The sequence below is a fragment of the Sinocyclocheilus rhinocerous genome, unplaced genomic scaffold (genome assembly GCF_001515625.1).
Source record: "Sinocyclocheilus rhinocerous isolate Xijiao unplaced genomic scaffold, SAMN03320098_v1.1 scaffold3121, whole genome shotgun sequence".
In the NCBI taxonomy this organism is placed as follows: domain Eukaryota; kingdom Metazoa; phylum Chordata; class Actinopteri; order Cypriniformes; family Cyprinidae; genus Sinocyclocheilus; species Sinocyclocheilus rhinocerous.
In genome coordinates, this window is record NW_015634039.1 from 42,272 (window position 1) to 48,330 (window position 6,059).

A 6,059-nucleotide genomic window follows, 5' to 3' on the forward strand; every position below is an offset into this window, starting at 1 on the left:
AGCTTTCCAGAGTAGTTTTACTTTGCCACTCTTATCTCCCTATTTAGTGTGTATTTGGCCTGTTTGTACAAGTCTTTGTCCCCACTCCTGTAGGCGTCCTCTTTGGCCTGGCGAAGCTGTTTGAGTTTTGTACTGAACCAAGGTTTGTCGTTGTTAAATGTTAAATAAGTTCTGGTGGGTACGCACATGTCCTCACAGAAACAAATGTAGGATGTCACGGTGTCAGTAAGCTCATCCAGATCAGTAGCTGCAGCCTCAAAAACACTCCAATCAGTAAGTTCGAAGCAGGCCTGTAAATCCTGCTCTGCTTCAACAATCCATGTCTTTACAGTTTTTACTACAGACTTAGCAAATTTGAGTTTCTGCCTGTAGGCTGGTAGAAGATGAACCAAACAGTGATCAGAGAGTCCCAGCGCTGCTCGGGGGACAGAGTGGTATGCATCCTTTAAAACAGTGCAGCAGTGGTCCAGTATATTGCTGTCTCTGGTGGGGCACGTGATGTGCTGTTTATATTTATGCAGTTCACGGGTGAGATTAGCTTTATTAAAATATCAGAGAATGATAATGAAAGAGTCCGGATAACACTGCTCTGTGTATGTAATTTGATCGGCCAACAGTTCTAGCACCGCGTTCACACACGCGTCAGGAGAAATGTACGCACTCACCAGAATAAACGAGGAGAACGCCCGCGGCGAATAAAAAGGCTTACAGTTTAGGGTGACCATACGTGCCATTTTCCCAGGACGCGTCCTGGCCAGGATTTCTATATTGCCTAAAATATCTAGGTTTTGGCTTTGTTTGCGTGTGCAGACCTATCGGTGTATGACATCAAAGTACCATACAGACGGTTATGCTTTCGAAACGCTCTCGGTTATCTGGTGTGCTATTCCTTATGTCCAAGAGTTCATTTCTAGTGAAGCTGATCGGAAAAATGTTGCTTAAGACAGGACAAACAAACAAAAACAGTAAAAGTACCAAGGAGCAACAAACCGAGGCGGCCTCAGGTCATGTTCCCTTTACAGGATGACTCGACGTCTCCTGCTTTGGGCACAGAGCAAACGCCTCTCACTACGAGCGGTTCATGTGCCTGGCAGACTGAACCAGGGAGTGGATATGTTGTCAAGAGACAATGTAGCTCTGGGGGAATGGAGACTACATCTCCAGACGGTTCAGATGATTTGGTCAGTTTTCTGCAGGGCATAGGTCGACTTCTTCACCTCCGAAGACAACTGTCACTGCCTAATCTATTTCTTGAGACAACTGGATGCTCTGGCCCCAGATTGGCCCGACACCCATTTGTACGCCTTCCCTCCGATCGCTCTGCTAACCCAGGTTATCAGGTGAGTCAGGGAAACCAAATGCTCTCTTCTCCTTGTGGCCCCTCTCTGGAGGAACCAGGTCTGGTTCCCAGAGATGTTCCAGCTGTTGTTTGCAGCCCCGTGGTCAATACCACTGAGGAGAGACCTTCTCTCGCAATCACAAGGCAAAATTTGGCACCCCCAGCCAGAGCTGTGGAGCCTTCATGTCTGGCCCCTCGACGGGAGTCTAGTCAGCTCCTCGCGAGAGTCACTTACACCATTCTAGAGGCTAGAGCTCCGTCTACAAGACGTCTCTATGCCCTTAAGTGGTCAGTCTTCAGTGACTGGTGTCCAGTCCACTGAAGACCCTGGAAGCCAGCTGGGTTCCAACTTATTGTGCCCTGTTTGGGCACTCATGGTGTACGTTGAGCGCTCTAAGTCGTTTAGACAAACGGAGCAGCTCTTTGTGTGCTTTGGAGGCCACTAAGTGAGCAAAGATTATCTCACTGGATAGTAGATGCTATAGCCCTGGCTTATGCCTCAACTGACTTGCAATGCCCTATAGGTGTGAGGGCCCATTCCACCAGAGGAATGGCCTCCTCCTGGGCTTGGTCCAGTGGGATCTCTATCGGAGAGATTTGTGTGGCTGCTGGCTGGTCGTCGCCATCTATCGCCATTAGATTTTAAAATTTGGACGTCCCTGCCCTGCAGGTGCATATCTTATCTGCTTAATATCTACCCGTTTCCCCCTTGGGTGGAAGGGCTATGTCAAGTTGACCTCAGATTATACTTGGGATTCTTCTGTGGCTCAGGCTTATGGAGCCCTCGCTGAGTGTTCCTTAGGTTGAGCTCGTAGAGCAGGCTTAGTTCTGCATCTGCTCATAGCACGGCGCTGCTGGATGCATTCCCCATAGGTCATCTAAGACGATGCAATGAGTTACCTTTTGATAGGGAACACTCCCGTTACTAATGTAACCTCGATTACCTGAGATAAGGGAACAAGCGTTGCGTAACTAGACGTACTATAAGCTGCACGCGAATCAATGACTGTCACTTCAGTCGAGTGATTCTGATGAGAAGGTGCTCTGAGACGACTTATATAGCCAGGCAGCCCCACCCATTCTGGCAGGCTAGAGCACCATTGGTTTGTGCAGCTACACAAATGTGAACAAATCAGGCTTCAGTACCAGAGTTTTTCCCCATAGGTTGTCTAAGACGATGCAACGCTTGTTCCCTTATCTCAGGGAACCGAGGTTATGTTAGTAACTGTGAACGATATCAAATATGACATGGCTGGTAATATTCTTTTACTAAATTCTTTCTTTGGACTAAATTACAAGTTTTCAATTCTTATTTTGTAGAACAGCCTTGTTCCACCTTCTTCCAAAATGATGCAGGGTCAACAAATAATCTCTAGTTGGTTTTAACAACTTAATAAGTTAACTGGTTATCTCGCTATAGGCACTTAAGAGTGTTCTAAAGAAGATCCTGACATTAGCAACAACGTGTTGTGCCTGGGACCGTGCAGTGGTTGTGGCCAACGAATGCATCAAGCGCAACAGTGACCAATAGAAACAGGTATTTTATTCTGGTGCACAGTTACCGCCCACTGAGATGCCGCTTCATTCACAAGCAAAGAACATTTTAACATTTTAGACCCACAAAAAATTATAGCAGAACAGAGAGCAAAATATATGGGTGTGTAATGATAAGTGAGGGAACTGCATAGAATATTTATTTGCGATGCAAAGAGTTTTATCAATCACTTTATTTTTGTAATTAAACCATTAGTAGGAATTTATATTTGCGATCTTTAAATTTGCTCTCAAACACAGTATTTTGATTGAATAAAAAAAAGACACAAAAATTACTACATAGCAATGTCCACTAAAGGAGGTTTAGACACACTCTCTGTTTAAATCTAGATTAAAGACGAATTTCTTTGGCCAAACATTCAAATAATGCATCTCATAATCTTGTACTGCAGTTATATCTGATCAAATGCACATTACTATTCTTTAGCTTGGGTTAAACAAATCAATTTTGCTTGGCTGGAACAGCAGCTACGCTAATTATGTCTCTATTTGTTTCTCTGTTTCTACCACGGGTTTGGCATTCCGTGGTACCTAGGAATTACACAAGCTTCAGTCTGGATCCAGCCCTTACAAAGACCTGAGATGACCGAACACCTGAGAAGAGATTATGCAAACCCCTCAGAGGACCTCAGATGATGCCAACCCTGAAACAACATACAGAACTAGCAATTTTGCTACAAGTTTGATTGCATCATATAATAATTGCTGTTAATAGTGTTCATCATCTGTTTGATTACATCTTTAATTGATTTTTCCACACATTCCTGCCATATGTACATTTACTGACATAGTCACCACTGATAAGCTACTACTAAACATATTGTAGAAACATATATTGTACAGCTGCTTTGTCAAGTCAAGTCACCTTTATTTATATAGCGCTTTTAACAATACAGATTGTGTCAAAGCAACTGTACAGCATTAATTAGGAAAATATTGTGACAATAATGCAAAGTGACAATAGTAAACACTCAACTTTCAGTTAAAGGCAGTTCATCATTGAATTCAGTGATGTCATCATCCAGCTCAGTTCAGTTTAAATAGTGTAATAATTTGCAATCAAGTCAACGATATCGCTGGAAATGATATCGTTGACTTGATTGCACAGATACAATTTAAACTGAACTGAGCTGGATGATGACATCACAAATGTCTGTGATTGTTAGTAAGTGTAAGTGATCGCGACTCTTCAGCTCCACCCACGGCTCGCAGTCGGGGTGCCAGCTCTCCTCTGACCAGACGAAACCAGCAGCTCAATTCCACGCTGCAGCAAAGTCACATTGTGAAGAGGACTCAACTGGTTCCTGTGGTCTTGTCCCGGTGGCCGTCTAGGAGACAAGGTCTTCACTGGGGATCCGTCTCTGCTTTGCAACGATTTGTATTGTGAAAAGTGCTAAACAAATAAACTTGAATTTAATTTTTGCATTTAACTCCTTAACTCTGGGATAATCTTCCTGATAATGGTCGAGGCTCAGACACACTCTCTCGGTTTAAATCCAGATTAAAGACGCATCTCTTTAGTCAAGCATGATGCATCCCATAACCTTGTAGCCAGAGGGACGAGGGAGCCCGGTGGAACCAGTGGGATGATGGGCCACGGTGGAGACGAGGGAGCAAGGAACTCCCAAAAAGCCAAAAGGGCTGAGGTGGAGTTCAGGACTCAGAGGCTGGAGGCAGACACAGGGGATCCTCATGCCAAGGCGGAGCTGGAGACTGGAAGACCCGAGGCCAAATAGTCTTTAAGCAGGACGGGACCAGTGGCAGAGAACATTTGTGGGTGGGCAGCAATACTTCTGTTTTCCAGTCTATTAGCCATTCTTCATTGTCTAGCTCCATCAAGACTCCCACTGGTACAGATGTTACTGGCCCTGTTTTGGGGCTCATGCTCCGGGGGAGACGTGGCTGCAGGCTCTAGCTCCTCTATGGGCGTTGGCTCTTGCTCAGTGTCTGTGGCAGGCGTATGCTCCCCATCTGTGGTGTGCTCTGGCTAGTACTCCATGTTGCAGGGTGGTAGTGGGCTGGGCTCTGCTACATGTGGACCACTGGAGGATCTTTGGCAGGCAGGGATGGGGTGAGTATATCTGGTTCGGAACAGGTTTCCTCCTCCACAATTAGCACCAGGCATAAAGCATACTTGATGTATTCAAATAATAAACAGTTGTTGTTCCCCACCAGCATTATTTGAAGCAGTTAATCATCAAGCCCGCTCCAAAGTGCCTCTTCATAATTTACACATCCCAACAAACTGATGGCACAATTCCAAGAAGTCATCTACAAAATCCTCCAGAGGCCTTCCTCGGTGTAATGCCAGGAGTTGCTCTTCTGCCAAATAGTCCACAATTTGTGTGGTCTGGTATTCTGTAACGTTTTATCAAAATGATGAAGAAAAAGACAATCTGGTTTCCAAATAATGGTAATATTTATTAAAACAAACTCCAAAGGCTTAAACTCAAGACAGCTTGCAAACATAAACACAAGCAATACCAGACTGAGAGAGAAAAACGAAGACTATTCTAATCATGATAAAGAGCTAATAAACTGTCACTGTTTCAGTTAATGATTTCAGCCCTCTAAAGGATTTTTTCTATTTTGGTCACCAAAATTTTGGTGTATCACTACTTTGTTCTATTGCAAGTTGATATTGCAGAGCTATTTAAAACTCTTTCCACACAAAGAACAAATAGGATTTCACATATGCATGACTTTTCAGGTGTATTTGTTTGATGGCAAAATAAAATTTTATTACACTGATCATAATTAAATCACCTTCTTCCACACAGTTTGCAGAGTTAATGCTTCTCTCTGGTGTGAATTCTCATGTGCCTTTTTAAGCTTCCTTGCTGGGTGAAACTGTTTCCACACTGATCACATGTGTAAGGCTTCTCACCACTGTGAATTCTCATGTGCCTTTTAAGGCTTCCTTTTTCAATGAAACTATTTCCACACAGGTTGCAGGTGAAAGGCTTCTCTCCAGTGTGAACCCTCATGTGGACTTTAAGGTTTCCACGTTCAATAAAATGTTTTCCACACTGTTGGCAGATGTAAGGCTTCTGAATCCTCATGTGGACTTTAAGGTTTCCTTGTTGATCGAAAGTCATTCCACATTGACGGCAGGTGTAAGGCTTCTCTCCTGTGTGAATTGTCATGTGGCTTTTAATGCTTTTTT